The sequence below is a fragment of the Schistosoma mansoni genome (assembly GCF_000237925.1).
Source record: "Schistosoma mansoni, WGS project CABG00000000 data, supercontig 0125, strain Puerto Rico, whole genome shotgun sequence".
In the NCBI taxonomy this organism is placed as follows: domain Eukaryota; kingdom Metazoa; phylum Platyhelminthes; class Trematoda; order Strigeidida; family Schistosomatidae; genus Schistosoma; species Schistosoma mansoni.
In genome coordinates, this window is record NW_017386034.1 from 663268 (window position 1) to 682120 (window position 18853).

The window sequence follows — 18853 nt, forward strand, 5'->3', positions numbered from 1 at the left end:
TTTCAACACTGATTCCCATATTTTGATCAAATTAACTTTTTCCATACCATGCTAACATCTTCTAAAACATTTAAGTCTTCATGATTTTTAAAATATCAGATTTTGTTTTTACTATGATAGTTAATTACCGATTGAAAATCAAATCAGAATTCTTAGTCTGATTAATTCATTTTTATATCGGATAGACAATCAGTGAACAGTAGCACTTTCTAGGTGTACAAAAAGAACCCGGAAATGAGTAATAGTTTCGTAGAATAGATGCATGAAAGTCAGGCAATTATAGTTGTTTCTGTTGATTAAAAAGCCTATGGACATACCAAAAAAGCCAGATGTACGAAAACTAATCTGATAAGTTCTAGCTCAACATAAAGCCTGATTTTATGATCACCTGGTCGGCTGCATTTAAGTCTCAAAATGAGAGCCGAACGCATACATTTACTGAATAATCCGAAACATACAAACCAAACAATCTTTGCTTCACTATTACTCAAGGCCATCTATTACTGGTTTAAAGTAATCCGAAAGAATACTATGACAATGATGCATTTTATTTCCTCGTCATTATTTGTTACATCATCAGTACAATATTATGACAACAATCATCAATACATGATCAATTTATTCAAAAAGATAATCGAAATAGCAATGTCACCTCAATCGAACACTAATCAGATAAAGGTCAAAATTCAACATCATCATTGCACTGAGCATCTATGATTAACAATATTGCACTTTCGGTCGAATAATAAATAAATTTGATATTGGTGAATTTTCAATTTATATATATATACACACACACAAATACACACCCTCTCTCACACACAGAGACGAGTTTCTGTCACATAGAAACCAAACTGATGACATTCACATATGTAGTGTGGAGAGTGTTCTTTCTCTGTTATCTTTCAAAATGTGGGTAAAACAATTTGTGGATGACATAAATTTCTGGCATAATATCTCAAATGAGGCGTGTCATAAAACTGCAATATAATGTTTGTGTGATCCGTCTAATTTGTGAGAAAATACAAAGAGAAAAGAAGACTTGAACGTAATTGTGACTGGAATACCATCTAAGATATGTGAAATGATAACGTGATACAAGTGAGTGAATTGATTTCAACATCTGTCTCACCAGCTTATATTCCATTAGTATAATCAATATAAATTGGCTCGACCTGATTTCCTATCGTTCAATGGAATTCGATATAGTAGGCATGGAAATTAACAGTGGTAGAAGTGAATTGATTGTGAGTGAATTCATTGGAATTGGGTGGGATTTATCTCGATATTGCAATGATAGATGTGATTAGATCTGATTGTGTTTGGAACCTGTATAATTTGATGTATTTAATCACTGGACTACATAATTCGTTTTGGTGAATGGACATGATTGTTGTCTAATATTCGTGATTTCGATTGTGTGTTAACGAAGCCGATTAAGAGAGATATCGATTAGAATGAGGGATTACCTTATTGATTGATTTATTTATCGATCCATTGGTTTTACCCATTATACGACTAACTCAACACATGTATGAATCCGAATGATTCGAAATATAATTTATGATGCACACTACTCCATGGACTGGTAGAATATGTGGTTCATTCAAATGTCGATTGTCGTTGCCAAATCTCATAGAACGATACGACAAGGTGATCCGGTGATACATTGGAAATCTTCTTATGCGTCTCCATGTGTTCACAACACTAAACATGCTCTCATGGAATGGGGAGACGTGGTTGTGTGTACTAACAGAAATTGTTACTGATTGAATGCTAACCAGTAAAACAAAGAATGTCATCTACCAAAATATGTGGATCATCATCATCACCACATTGATTTGTTTTCATGTCATGTTCATTAGTGTAGATATGTCTTGTTGAAACGTGCTAATTATTAGTGTTTGTTTTAATGTATTGATATGTTTAATTTAGTAGTACATTGCAATTAACTGATACGTGATTCGAATGTCACGAATTGTAATAATGCTCTCATGGGATATGAATAGAATTCATCATGAATAACCCAAGTAGTTGATTTTAATATTGTTCTGAAACTGTGTTTTATTATTTTATTGAGTGTTGCTTTTCTCTTAACTTGCAGGTGTATTCCTCTAGTTCTACTGGATTAATATGTAGTGATATTTCTTTTTGCAAAAACGTAAACAGTTTAGAGAGATAATATATTTAGTTTAGAAATGTTTACTTCGCTGTTCACTCTTTGATTATTTCTCATTATAATATTATTTGATGATTAAGTGTATATCAGTTTGTAGATCTCTAACGTAGATTATTCATGTCGAATGATTGGGCGCCTACTCGAGTTAGAAGGTATTGGTGTGAGCAACAGCTAACTTCGAATTCACGCCTCGCGATCAGCACCTGAATTAGATTACTCCTTCAACAAATCAAGGTACTTCTTCTGCTTTGAAGACCGTATAACATAAAGGACTTTATTACAGAAATATATCTCTTAGAGTAATTACAAGCGAAAGTGTGGCTTCCACCCCATGGGCCAGTCCACAGCATAAGATTAACTGATGCGTGTTGGTTGTCCTTATATTTATCGGAGATCGATGAACTCTCCAATATTCACTGACTCAACTTCCGGAAAATTTGGCTAGGACTCAGTGACATTTCATTGGCCCTGCAAGTTGTTTTTCTATAATGCTTGAAATTTGTTCTACGTATTGTCACTTATTCAGATCACGTTAATTAGCTGAATTTACATATCTGATTTAAGACATATTCCGTTTTTTATGGGTTGCAAATTATTTCATATATAACCATAAATTTTCAAATGTCTCATTGTGTTAAATTGTGTGTTTAGTAATGTCGTATGCATAAACTAGTCGATTATCATACTTTAACAGTTTGTTAAACAAATGTAAAACAGGGAGAATATTGTGAAAGATTCAATTTTTTAGAATCTGTTTAATTAGAAGTTTAGAGTTATACTATCTTGTTTAAAGCTCTAGCATATAAATGCTAGTTTTATTTATCCAAAACAGATCTGTTTACTTGATCAATCGGGTTGTGTCTTTTGATATCTTTTCATTTCGGATTTAAGATTCTGTTATAGATATAGAATGTTCTATTTCGTCACCTCATGGACCAGTAATCTTCAGTTACTTGAAACATTTTATCAGTCAGTTGGTCCATTGAATTCGGTATTCTTATATCATCCTACCTTTGGAATTAATACTAGATTGTTTACACTGATGAATCTTGTATTCCACTTGTTTTAATTCAATATTTACACAGCATAGTGCTAAATGATGAGGTTCGACAACATTCTGAATCATATTCTTTGTCAATATCTCACTATTAAAGGATTGTAAGCTAAGTCCACTAATGAATCTACTACAGTAACGACAATGTTATCAAACATCTGCCGTTAATTAGCCGACAAAATTGTTTTTCTGCATGTATAGAGTTGTGGAGACTGTTGAGTTTTCATTGCGATCATGAACCGATCGGTGTTGGACCACAATTGAAAACCTGGAATCATTGGACGGCCATTTTGTCCTAAGTGGACGTTACCACCGTCAAACCTTGACTCAGTGGTCCAGAAGTTAAGCATTCGCTCGAGGCCGTGTCCTGGGTTCGCATCCCGCGTGTGGGATCATGAACGCGGACTGCTGAGGAATACTATTCTAGAAAGAAACAGACATCCTGTGCTTCTACGTTTCCAATGTTGGTCTAACATTGATCGGCTCATGATCTCAATCGTGATTTTAAAATTTCTTAGCTTGGCTCTGTCCATTAGTTTTTCATTAAAACATCAAATTTCACACTTTCTGTTTGGTCAAGTGTAGAATACTGAAGATGCGTTAAATATATCTGGGTGTAAAATATACTGCCTAAAATGGAAAGTTTTTACTGTAAAATAAACTTTTATTTAAATACCCCTATCAGAGAACTGGTGTAATTGCTCCATTTCTCTATGCAAAATTTATTTAATCATTCATTACCTTTCAAAAGTATCACTTCCCCCAAAATGTTATTAATAAGATATTATTAGGCGATCAAAGCTCGATGATATCATTAGTGTAGTTCAGTAAGAATTGTTATTTGTCGAAATTTATGAATTTTGATACTTTAGTGTAAACGAATACTCGAAGATGACAACAATTTCGATTGTAATTTTTTGTCACGGTCAAATCTTTAGTCATCTCCACTTAACGTATACTGGTGATTTATCGACTAAACAATGTACAGTACTGTGTTTTTGTTTCTTATGCAACTGGAAAAATTTGACTTTTATTCATTATTATCAGTTTTATACTCTAATAATCGACGGTCTGGTTAGTAATTATACGACTAATATTCCGGTTAACATTCTTCTATCATTCTATTGATCATAAAGTCTCAGTGATTAATTATCTTAATTAATGTTATTTAGTACAGATCTGTTACTGAATTATTTAAATTAAAAATCAGTAATATCGTAAAACAAATCCCTGATATTAATAGATTTTGTATTCGTTTAACTTTCAACATCATGATGTGTTAGAACGTCACCAACCCTAGTTCAAACCCTAACAGTACACTTTGGTCATTAATAACCTGTTGTTATTTGTTAAAAAACAAAACATTTACATGTTTGCATTCATTGGCCTTTGATTTGTACTAATTTCAATATTTACTATTTCTACATGTGTAGATGTATGAATTCATGTTTCTGTTTAATCACTAGGTGTCTTTAAATCATGTTAGTATGTTTATTTGTATATGTGGATGTTAAAATAATGATTGTATTAATTATGTCTGGTACGTGAAACTGGAACTAAGAGAGTGAGTGAGTGTGTGTGAGAGAGAGATAAGTGACCATGAACAATATATATATATATATATATATATATGGGTGCGTTGATAAGGAGACACAGTAGAGTGATATGAGCATCTTAACAAGTTTATTCTTATCACAGAGATAAACGGATGTATAAACAAGGTACATTGAACAATCAACTGAAAAGTTATAACTTACATGCATGGGTTCTATCCGTAACGAATAGGTTTCTTAAGTATTAAGAAAAAATCAAGTTTCTCAACCTTAATCCGAATAGTTTCGAGCTAAACTGATAGATTGCTATAATTTAACACATTTTATGAAATACTGACCAGTAAGTCTAAATGGATTACAAGGCATAGTTATTAATTCTGTGAATTATAAGCATCGTAATAAACAGACGTATCATAAAATATTTAAATGATGACGTTGTTACATACTGGAACGTATTACACATTGTCAAGTCAGTATGTTGAATGAATGAACAGACCAGAATGTTTTGTAAGAAATCATGCAATCGTATAAATGATGAAATATGTAAAATCAACATTTATCACATATATTTGGGCTCCTCTGGTGTCTCCTCTGTCGTTAATGCCCAATCCATGCACGAGTAAAGGAGTAGATTAGGGCATGGGGACACTAACACCAACCCGTAGAAAAAATATCACTAAAACAACACTGACGAGAATAAACAATTTAAATCATTCGAACTTTGTCATAGGAACTGAAGGATTTTCATTGAGAACGGTTGTGAAGTATCATGGCAAAAGCTCACATCCTTCAGAAGTTGCAAAGCAGATTTCCCTTCTAACAACCAGAGCAATAGTTAATATTGGTACATGGAATGTCCGGACAATATGTACGACCGAGAAAATCAGTCAAATAAATTCAGAAATGATGAGATGAGACTTGATGGTGATCAAAATCACTGAAACCCGTTAGACCGAAGCTGGACAAAATGACTAACATTGAGAGAGATGCCGTTGTACGAAGATAACGAAGAGGGAAATGCTCCACACACTCAGAGAGTTGTATTGATGCTACCTAAAGAAGCACGATGAGCACTAATACAACGAGATTCTCATGGATCCCGAACCGTCGAGGTGTCCTTCAAAACAAAGAAGGAGGGAATCATAATGAATTCTATCCAATGTTATGTACATACCAATCATAGCAATGGCGGCGATAAAACCAGTTTCACAAGAGACTGCATTCTATCGGGGAGAAGTGTTCACGAAAGGACCTAACCAGCCTGATCGGAGATCTAAACGCCAAAGTCGGAATGGACAACACTTGTCATACAGATATCATGGGACGACACGGACTGCTTGACAGAGAGGAACGAGAATGGTGAGAGCTTTGCAAATTTATGTGCATTCAACAAAGTGATTTTAGGTGGCAAAATATTCCCACACAAAAGCATACAAAGAGCTACATGGGTCTCACTGAATCACACTACACAGAACCAGATAGATGATATTTATACCAATAAAGAATTCAGAAGGACAATGGAAGACATGAGAATCAGGGGAGGAGCTGACATAACTTCAGATCACCACCTGATGGTTGCCAATATTAAACTGCAGTGTAGGAAGCACTGGATAACTGGAGAAACAGCATTACAAAGTATATTACAGTCTTCCTTCGACACACTGACAAACTCAACGAATTCAAGATAGCTATCAACAAGGACAAGCGAAACAACTATATGACACTATGAAGAAACTGACAGGGAAATATTGTAAACCAGAGAGACCGGTCAAGGACAAGAAACACAAGTCTATCACTGAGACTCAAGAATAGAAGAACAAATGGACAGAATACCTCGAGGAAATCTTGAATAGAGCAGTCTCTTTGAACTCATCGAACATCAAAGCACCATACACAGACATTTCCATAGCTGTCACTCCACCAACAATCGAATAAATCAACATGGTCATCAAACAAATCGAGAGAGAAAACAGCAGGTGGACCAGACTGCTTACCAGCTGAAACACTGAAGTGAGATATAGAAGTGACTGCAAACAGGCTTCACGTCATATTCAGGAAGATTTGGGAGGAAGAACAAGTGTCACTGACACACTAGAGAGAAGGATACCTCATCAAAATACCAAAGAAAGGGGATCCGAGCATTTGTGAGAACTCAGCTGTAAAGAAATCACACTACTACTGGTACCAAGAAAGTTTTCGACGGAATGGAGTTCATAAACAGTTTTGGAGTAAAACTTGGCGAATGAACTTGGTTATTATTGTGAACTGTTCGTATTTCTACTAGAAAGAGACTGACTAGTGAATATTCAGATTTCCACTAATTATTGATATAATGCAGGAATAAATATTTCAGAAGGCATGATCATTTGAAATTTGACAACAATAAACTAAACAGTTAACTATGTAAAAACTACACAAAAAAATATTGATAACTGTTTAGAGGGCTTATCAAACTGACCATTTATTGAACCGAAACTAACGATATCATTGCAGTTAAAGAATCATCGTATTCTGGATAACCCCAGAGAGTAAAGTAGTTCAAGTTATTAGGAAAAACTCATTTCACTAACTATTTTCAAAAATCCTGTCCTCTTTTCACTGATTTTCTAACTTTATTAAAACTGATCATGTTATAACGGAAAGTTTCAATTCAGTTCTTCCTCTCCATTTTCATTGTATCTCCTTTAAATTTTTTACCTTAACGTCAATCTAGTCCATTTCGTCTCAACATATTATCTTTCTTTAGTACACTCAATAGTCTTACATTGAGGAATAAGTGTAAAATAACTGTTAGAATAAGGATGTGAGAAAGATTAGACTATAAATGTTCGTTTAATAGGAAATTGTTTATTTTATAGGACATGGCAGGAATAACACCTGATTTTGCTTTGTTTGGTCATCGTTAAGTTTATTCTGGTTTTGTATTGATGAGTTTGAATAAAATCTTTTTCTATATAGTTCCCATTATGTAACTTCTTTTCTCATTACTCTTGCTTATAATGGGTTTTGTTTGTTTACTTGTGAATAACACGAAACATATAATCTTAATAGTGTTCTTCATCCACGGGGGGTTGACTGTATGCTCAATAGGTAACAATGGATATAAGTGTCTTTTCTTAATAATTACGCAATCGAACATTCGTGTAAGTAATTGTGACTATTGTGATTGCCTTAGCAACAAATCACGTGTGAGATACATTAGTCAGAGAAAAATTTATTACATGCTCTTGTATTAATCAACTATACTATTCCCATATATGAACCATGCAGATTAGAAATCGAAGTAAATCAGCGTTATTTTAACAGAACAAGGTAACGATTAAAGTGTTTATGACATGTATGGTTTAGTTCATATTTTTAAACTGCTTATAGAAACCTATACAGTGTTTAGAAACAAGATTGATTTGCTAGCTCTGAACTAGTTTTCTTTATGCGAAACTTGTATTTCTATCTGTTATATTTTTCAAATATATAATTAAGTGCATTGTTATAAAATGTGTATATATCTATACGCTATTACTTTTGATTGGTTCCTTTTGTTGTAAATTATTATATGTGATAGCTATTTTTTATGTAATCATTCAAATCATTCATTATCTCAAACAATATAGAGCTCTAAATTCATTCATTATTTTTTGTTTGAATCTTCCCATCGATTTGTTAGGACTGCAACTGATTCAAACAAACAATAATGAATGAATTTAAACTTCACCCCATCGCACAAGCAAGTAGCTATCAGGACTCAGTGGCCGAGTGGATAACGCGATGGCGTTTGAAGCGAGGGTATTGGGTTCGAGTCCCAGAGTGAACATCAACTCTGAGATGCAGGTACATCCAGCTGACGAGTCCCAAATAGGACGAAACGCGCGTCCTGGATTCCACTGCTAGCCACTATCCATCTCTGCTCACCATAATATAGAGTTCTGTTTGTTTAGGCTGTTTGTGAAACTAAGTACATCTTGAAGATATTTATCATTAGCTGAATAACGTTTAACTACTAGAGAACTTTGGACGATGATTAACATCTATCAAAATAACTGCCATCCTACGTAAGTAGACTTAATCAGTATGTATTGAAGGCTTATAATTATAATAGTTTCCACTGATGAAACAGTTTCTCTCAGAAAAAAACGCCTTGAACACATAATTCTATTTGTAAATAACTACAGAAAAAACTATTACTTGAATTAAAGGACATGATTAGTTTATAAATATCTGCAGCCACCGATACCTACTGAATTACCGTTATGATTCAGTTAAAATCAAAATGTAATGATAAGCACAAACATCTGAGAGACTTATATAAGGGGATGAAAAGGCAAGGTTACATTCTTTTACTTATCATGAATTTTTGTTCAACATTAATTCCATGGTAATTCAATGGGATAATTATTCAGTGTAATATTTGTTTTCTTTTCCAATATGGTATTGTATTCGGTATAACATTAATTTATTTGAGTACTATATCCGTTCAAGATACGATATTCTTTTATTAAATTCACATAAACCATACTCAGTATGACACTCAACATGTGATTTGTTATAACTCTGGGTATTTTTCATATATGTAATTTTATCTTAATTATTAATTACAATGGGTGTACAATTATTATTTAATGAGTTTATTATAGATAAAGGTCGTCCTCGTGTTTTGAGGTTAATAAATCTTCACTAGGACCAGTCTTGGTGTTCATAATTCGCGTCATGGGAATTGCATGGGTTCCTCATTTTTCAAGTGAGCGACACCGACAGAACACTTATTTAATCGTGACAAATTACCCTAAATAGCTTGTTCGAATACATTAAGTACTAAGTTTCATTTATATTTATTTAGACACAAAAATATTGGTGCAAAGGGGTACCAGATACATATGCGCCACATAAATCAAATGAGATTTGTGTGAGGGCTGTGATACTGCCCAGGTGCCCAAACTGAAGCAGGTGCTTTTCCTATTGGCCACACCCGGAGCCTTCGACCTAAAGGTCTGATCCACAAGGCAGTGGAGTATCGTGAGGCGATGCATTCCCATCGTAGCCATCGACCAACAATTGGTTCATACGCCATTCGTTCCTTCAGGATACTGGAGCCCATGTGCACCATTAGTTTGGAATCAGGGTTTGCCAAATCACCTAGGTGGACTTCTGTGTCCACCAACCCGGTTAAAGCACTGAGCATTCGCTTTTCGTCCTCTCAATTTCATAAACAACACCCCTGCTACGAGAAGGCAGTGAGTAGGACTTCCCTGGCAGAGGCTATATTACGCGTGGCCATGTGAGAGCATTTCGAGAGGGAGAGCGGACTCTCCCTACGCTCGGCCATACCAGGGCATTTGGGGGCAAAGTATGTGTCGGAGGTGGGATTCGAACCCACGCCCACATCGTGGACCAGAACACCCAGAAGAACGCTCTTGTGTGTGGCACCTTAGGCCGCTTCGCTATTTAATTCTAAGTATACGTGACCGAATTCATTTTATGAATTTTGAATAGTTTACGTTAGGTAACTTTATGTAAAGAAATTTGCTTTATTTAAACAAACAACTAAATTTTACATCACTTAAAAGTAACATACGTACAATTTGTACATGTTTTTGTATAAATGCAACTATTCAAATGCTTTTTGAGGAGATCGAAGTTCCTCTCTTATTATTTTCATCATTGTAGATCATATGATCAAAAATGAAAATTTGGATAATTCACAGCAAATAAAATGTAATTGTACCTTTAAATAACTATTTGACTTAGACTGAAACCACATAATACAAAGTGGAGACATTGTTTTTTTTAGCTAGTTACCATAACAACCTGATTGCATATTTATGTGCAATACACATGTTTTCTAATTGTCTAGTTGATTTTTACCATTTATTCTTAACCCACCCCTGCTTCAATACATAGCAACAACAATAATAACAATAAAGCTTATCTATGAAGCGTGTTAATCGGATCTTTAATTATTTTTTTTCTAACCAACGAAAAAAATATACATGTAATTAAAACTTCGATCGAGGGCAAATATCAGATCAAGTGGTGGTTGCCAGATGACCCTAGTCTAATCAATTACATTGACAAACTAACAATCTTACAAACAAATAAGATTAAAATAAGTAAATAGAAACAAGATTTAATCTGTAATAAAAATTTCGACAGAAACAAGGGTAGATCTTTGGAATGAAATTATGATTGTTATTATTACTCAAATAGGGCAAATAAGGTCAGAAATAATTTTGGATCAAGTGAAAAATACAAAATAAATTAAAAGAATGAAATTGATATCTTAATTTCCGACCAAAGTGAATAATAGACTTGAAATATTGTTTTAAAAAGTATTCAACGTTAACTTATGAGAGATTCTGTGTAACATGTGTAATAAATAGATATGAACAAAGTTACATTGACTCGAAGATTGCGAATGGATAACTACGGACAGATACTAAATCCTAATCATAATTCAAATAAGCCACAAGTACGCAATTTCCTGTATCGACATCATTATACCAAATAGAGAAAATTAAGAAACTCTATTTACGAAGTCGGGGTATTTTGAATTAGTCAATTTATATTGTTATTGTATGATAAACAGTTTTAGTATGCATAAATAGATGAAAGCATATATTTCTACCAATTATTCTGTGAACAATGCAATGTGATCTGATCACTGGACTGTGGTTCGACTTATTTTTAATCGGGTATACCAGCAATGTTCATAAACTTATGAAAATTAAATATATAAACTGTCCGAACTACTGCATTCCAGTAAAATTTTCCGAAGCACTGAAACTAAATAATCTAACGAATGTGTGTCTGATGTATGCCATTCCTGATGCTGTCAAAGCAATCAAACAATCAGCTCAAAATCTTACCATTTTGAAATTCTTAATCTGAAGTAAAACTGATTTGAGCCTCAATGAACGAATGATTATTTTTCATCTGGTAATGGTAAATGCTTTTCCAATTTTTTTTGCCGTGAGGATTAAAATTTCTTATGCTGATCTTGATCAAAGATATGCACTGCCAAGAACTTTCAGTACAGATTATTATTAAAAGCTAAATTTGGATTATTCAGGTCAAACTTCCTCTTCAAAATTCTTCATGAAAAATCCCCTACTTGTCTTTCAGCAGTGTAATTTAATCATATCTAACATCCTTATATGTTGAACTGTAGGTTCTACCGGTATACGATGTATCTATTAAACTGCAGAATTAGCCTAAAAATGTTGATGTATGTAACATTGTTGCGTTACAGACTAGTATTCAGACAGGATACATATGCACCGACTTCATAAACTCTCAACTTGGCAGTCCATAGAAAACACTGAATAAAATAGTTGAATCTGTTGTGCATGACAAATACCCAAATCCTTGGAGAAAAATGTATAATAATAATACTATAGCTACTTACATCTATTGAATAACCGTTTTCCTTTTAACTCAGTAATACATAATAATAAGTAGTTGTTTAAACGAATATTTTTTGTACATCAATGAGAAAGTTAGACAATAATTGATGTAGACTAGATAATTAATACTAGTAACATTCAGTATATTAACTTGCCTGTAGCCTCTATTAAAAGTCAAAAACAAAGTAGTCAGGGTATTTTGCTTTCCCCAAATTGGATTTTCACACTTGAGGTTAAAAGCACGAAGATATAAAAAACAGTATGTTAATCGATAACCGATGTAAAGACTATTATCATGTTAATAATGTGACCTTTACATTAACTGCTCAACCAGATTCTAACCTAAAAGTTAGACATTATAAGAATTGATTATTGCATATTTAAAACTTCACCATAAGTTTAAGTGAAGTCATTGTTGACAAAGAATTGTAACAGAATTTGAAATAAAATAAGATACGCTGTTTGTTTTAGTAATTGTACAGTTCATAGAAAACCAGGCTGAGAACCTAGGAATTGCAGTACTTTATGTTAATGCCAACCATCAGGTAACAGTAGTCGTAGATACATAAATCACAAACAGTTTTGTTTAAGAGCAAAGATGGATAGTGGCTAGCAATGGAATCCAGGACGCGCGTTTCGTCTTATTTGGGACTCGTCAGCTGGATGTACACGCATCTTACAGTTGATGTTCACTCTGGGACTCGAACCCAGTACCATTCGCTTCAAACGTCATAGCGTTATTCACATAGCTACTGAATCCTGATAACCACCTAATTGTGCAATGGTGTGAAATTATATTCACTTGTTGTTGTTTACTTGTATCTACTTCTCATTGTTATTTAGGACTGAAATTGATCAGTCTCTTATTGGCATATGTGTATCTTTGTTTATAAAGCCTGTGACATCAGACAATATCGAGGCGGTCCGCATAGGATGCACATGTGCCAACAAGAGACTGATCAATTGGAGTCCTACATAACAATGGGAAGAAGATACAAGTAAACAACAAGTTTTGTTTAAGGTTTTAATTTTCATAAGCTGTTAATATTATCAAGTAAAGTAAATTAAGATTAAATTGTGGAGACTGAAGTAACACAAGTTTCCCTGTTTTCAATAACCGATAATTCAGATAAGTTATCTTCGTTGATAAACAGAAAACCTGCATATTCTAAACTTTATTCATTTGTACTATTATCAGTCGATATGATATATTCTTTTAAAAAATATAGATGGAAATATTTTGATCTTACTGAAATTAGACTTTTAAGGTAGATGATTACTTTCTTATCATTTGTAGTTTATGCAACTGTTCATCCTATTTATACTTAAAAACGTGTGATAAGCAGTTTACAATTACCGTAACTTATTATCATTATCCTTTTGACAAAACATACTTTAGAATGATATAGGTTTCGTCACGATTTATAAATAATCATGACGGTAATATATAATTGAATATATCACGGTCTTTTAATACTGATATGACATGAAAGGTTAATTTCATAAAAGTTCATTTAGTCTTTGGTTGATTAATTTCATTACTAAAATGATCATACGTTCTTCGATTACCAGGTAACTGGGTATTAAACTCAGAAGCTCTAAAAAAAGAACATTATAAATATTTACCTTCAAAATGTAAAGGAGATGATATTTCATATAAGTTTTTAGTTTATTTGTTTAAGCCAAATCGCATAACCATTTAAATCAACAGCTTACTGGAATCAAAATACATGTTCTAAAAATGTCAGATTAATCCGTTGACATACTTCATTACGATTAGTAAAAACATGACAACTTTTGACAAAAGCTTTGTTATTGCCATTAACTGCCATGTTAAACAAATCCTTGTATTGAAGTGAAAGGACTTATTCACGATTCCAAATTCGGGCTTGTCTCGTGATGCAATCAAATGATTTCTTCAATGTATGTCTTATCCGGCTACAACGTCTCTTCCTAATTTCCTCTTCAGATGGAAGTTGGTTTGTTCTCTCCCACAGAAAGCTGTTATTGATGGTATCCAACCAACGAACATTGAGTATCTTGTGTAGATAACTGTTTATAAACCCCTGTATGTTTTGATGATGACTGTAGTAGTTCTCCACATTTCAGCTCCGTACAGTAGAACTGTGTTGACGTTCGTATTGAAGAATGTGACTTTGATGTTGGCTTACATACAGTTGTTTGAGTTCCATATATTCTTCAATTGTAGGAATTTTGTTGTTACTTTGCCAATCCTTACATTTATATCTGCATCCGATTCCCCTAATTTATCGATGGTGCAGTCCAGATACGTGAAAGATTCCACATCTTCCTGAGTTTCTCCATCATGTGTGTTTGAGCTGGTGTTCTCTGTGTTGTATTCGAGAATCTTGTTTTATTTTTTGTGTATTTTGACATCTACTGATATAGAGGCTGGTGCTACACTAGTTGTCTTCATCTTCATTTGTAGGTGTGTATGGGATAGAAGAGCTATGTCATTTTTGAAGTCCAAATCATCTAGTTGCACACAAGCTGTCCATTGTATAAATAACGCACTGAAAATTTTCAAGATTGATTTTATTGAGGATTATCAATAATTGTTTTTTGCTCACTAGATGAATGCGATATAAACAATTCCTCTCGAGCAGTTTATCACCATTATGAGCGATATGACATATGTCACATTTGTGATTGTCTTATTTCCTTACATGTTTTTTAGGTGTTTTTCTTCTAAGTTTCATATTTTGGCCAACTTTTTAAAATCCTGCTTGTGTCACATAGTTTGATCCTGTGCAACTGAATCTATCCTATTAATGCTCCGGCGACTCCGCTTATTTTATTCTGTTTGTAGTTATGAAGTAGTTCATGAGGTGAAATTATCATGCCCATGAAAATTCAGACAACTTCTTATGGTATTAAGCGATTGGAAGCAATAAACAAGAAACACTGTATACAAGTTTCGTTCTAGTTGGTCGTTTCAAGCAAGACGTAGCTTATACTGGTAACTAACTGCTATTTGATTAATATAATTCAATTAACAATAATGATCAAGCAAACATGATACTAATTATTACTCAATGATCAGTCAATACAGCTATTTCTGGTACTTTTCCCACTTGTTACAAACATTAATAAGAAGACGGATCATGTTTAAGTGCACTCCAATCTCTAGAATTTTAAACGGGGAATTACTTTGTTTGTTGCTTAATCCGTATATAAATAAATTACTAATGAATTGTGTCATGTTGGAAATTAACGTCTGATTGAGTTAATTTGAGTTTAAATTAGTCCTTTAACTTATTTTTTATTTATATACCCTTGTATAGTTTGTTTTGTTAGTTTGTTCATCAAATATGTAAAGATAAGAAGCTTCAAACTGAATGAATGGATGATTGAACAAATCAATTTTCAACATCCTTGTAGAAAATATTGTATTCTTTTTCTCCTCCTTTCTTTGACTTATTTTGAGAAGGTTAAAAATGATGAAGAATGTTTGTACTTGGGTTTAAAACATAACTTACCATTGTAGAATCTGTTTACAATTTAGCATTCATCAATCAAATAATAAATTAAATGTTGAATAAATAGACCATACTTTTCTAATCCATTTCCACAATCACATACATAGTTCATCGTTTTCAAATCCCATTTTTATGGATGAATAGATCCGTGTTCTGCATCGCTACATTCTTCAAGTCATCTGACATTAAAGTTTGTTTTAATTTATAAAACTAAAATTTGTCCAGTATACAAATTGTGATTCTATCAATCAATCTGTAATGAGTAGAACATTTCAACAACTGGATGATTTGAGAGCATACTTAAATTCAACAAAAAAGAAGTATAACGTGTTTGAATGTCAACTTCCTGTTGATTTTCACATCAATTTATGAACATTAGAGAAAAAATAATTGTAACAAGGCTGTAACTCACCGGTGACATTAGATATGAACTGTACTTTTTTATAAACTAATTGAAAATAAATTTACAATTTTATAGATCAGGGCTATTATGCTCATGGTGAAACCTGAATGTGTTGAGTTTGTGTCTAATCATAATCATATTACAAACTAGGATATAAAGAGCTACTCAGTGTTGGCTGACTTTCAACCATTTTGGAATTAAATTTCGTCATGAGCTGATATCAACTGGTGAATTATTGAAAACCAAAGAGCATTAGATAGCTATGTCATCGTAGTACGGAACTGCTCATCAATGAACACACACAAACTAACGAACAATGAAAACTTGAACCTTTAAGTTTCACGATTCGGGGTTAAGTTGTGAACGACTAATTTTTTCACATGCAACCTCAAGCATTACAGAAGAACAGTGAACAAGGAAATGAACTGATATAATTTAACATTCATACAAACAACTAAATTCGTTTTTGACTCCCAGGATCATGTTTTTTGGTATGTCTTTATCATTCATACTGTTAAGGCAATCTCATAGATTTTCAAAAAAGATTAATTCTTGTGTTGATTCTTTCACAGTTAAAGTAAAATTAACCAAAAGTTATATATTCTCATTCTTCCAATCAAACAATTAGTATTAAAAATGGAGTATTATAATTTATAATCAGAAGGGGTTTCGTGGAGATTTAGTATTTTCATAGTTGAAAGCGTGAGTCGATTGAAGCTAGACCACCAATGAAAACTTGGAACCACTGGACGGCCCTTTCGTCCAACTGTGGGACTCCTTAGCAGTGCGCATCCACGATCTCACCTCGCGAGATTCGAACCCAAAACCTACCAGTTTCGCGCCACAGCACTTAACCGATAGACCACTGAGCCGGCACAGTAAGACGAAACGGCCGTTTAGTGCTTCCAGGTTTTTCTTGGAGGTCTAGCTTTAATTGACTCACGCTTTTCACTATTATAATTTAACTAAGTTTTAAATCTACATGTGGTTCTTCCCAAAAATTCTTTATTTTGTTAATAGCTGTACAATTAGATATTACTAGTTTTAACCTATACTCTATTTTAGAATTTATCAGCAGAGCAATATCATGAATATATGTTTCTTTATATTGAGCGAGTTTTACACTCAGCTATTGACTATTTTATCACATGTATTATCATCATTAATGTTGTTCTCTGTTCTTTAGCTTCTCAAATAGGGTATAGTATTACATTTCTTTTGATATGAATCACTCTGGTAATAAGCTATTAGAACACCAAGACTTCAACTTGTATCTAAATATATTCATGATACATTCCGATAAACTCAATTTGTTCATCCCACATATTCAGATGAAGCTTAAAAACACAATCGGTATTATTGACTTACTTGTTCAAATAGTCACAGTAAAATAAATATTAATGTATCCAATACCTTAACAATCTAGTAACCATATCAATTTATATATAATATTTTCAATATATAAGTTATTTAACACGTATATCTAACGATGACGTAATCCATTTTAAATACTCTAAGATAAAATCGATTGCTCTTGTATTCATATAACGATAAGTAAAAATGGAAACACTTTAGAAATTCAAGTCGTATTTATTAAACACAAGGTATATTTACTTTATGATAATAATCATATTATTCAAAATGATAATGAAATTTTATATATTCTGTTACTATGACAACAAATGATGTTTATATTTTTAAAAAGTTGACGCAAGTGTTTACATAATTCTGATAACCGAAAATTTAAGTTTATAAACTATGATAATACCATAAAAATAGTAACTACTGAAATAGTTTAATAGTATTATTGTTTTAATATAACCGGATAATTGAACAGTCATGTGTATCCGCTTTTGTGCAAACTAAATTTGAAAAAATAAACACTGCTTTAAAAATTTATACAAAGAAATTATTTCAAAAAAAATATTGTGTCGCTAAGTAACTAACTAACTAAAGATAAACGATCCTTGAAAGTATGGTAGTCTTATCTGTTGTTTATTTATCATAGTGATATGAAACAATATAAGTTGACGATTTACATGCAACTCAATTTTTCATGAGAAAATGGTATGCGCAGACCTAACCTCAATGTTCTTGAGTTTATCTATTTGAAACATTATTCCTATAGCTTCTTGTCATCTAACTGCCCAGGTAGGTTAATTACAAAAGAGCTTGCTGAGTTTATGACTACATATCATAAGATTGATGTCATAGATAGGAACGATGTAAACCCTGTCAAGTAACCATAATACCATACCTATATGAATTGATACTTAATAGAGAAGTAAGTGATAATTCCTATTAAAATATTAATCTCCCAGTTTGAAATAGTAGTCAGAAACACACTCATAGAAATACTACTACGGATTACACTTAGATACTGCACATTAAGTTAAATTATAATCTGCTAGTCCATAACATCATAACATAAAACAATTTGTTTATTTTCAAAAATTGGGCTTCATGTAAAGAGCTTACTTCAAATGATTATCTTAGAAATTACAATTTCGCTGAAAAGTCATTAGGGTTTTTAGCATATTTGCATGTTGTTTTTTTAATAACACAGTGGTCTAGAACGAATTAGGAATATTTGTTACAGGTTAGCTTCAGAACAATACCTTTCGTCCTATTATGGGACTCCTCAGCAGTGCGCGTCCACGAACCCACTCTCGCGGGATTCGAACCCAGGACCTACCAGTTTTGTCTAATTAAAATAATGGACTAGAATTCACGACAGAAATTCTAGAAAACCCAACATTCAGTTGTT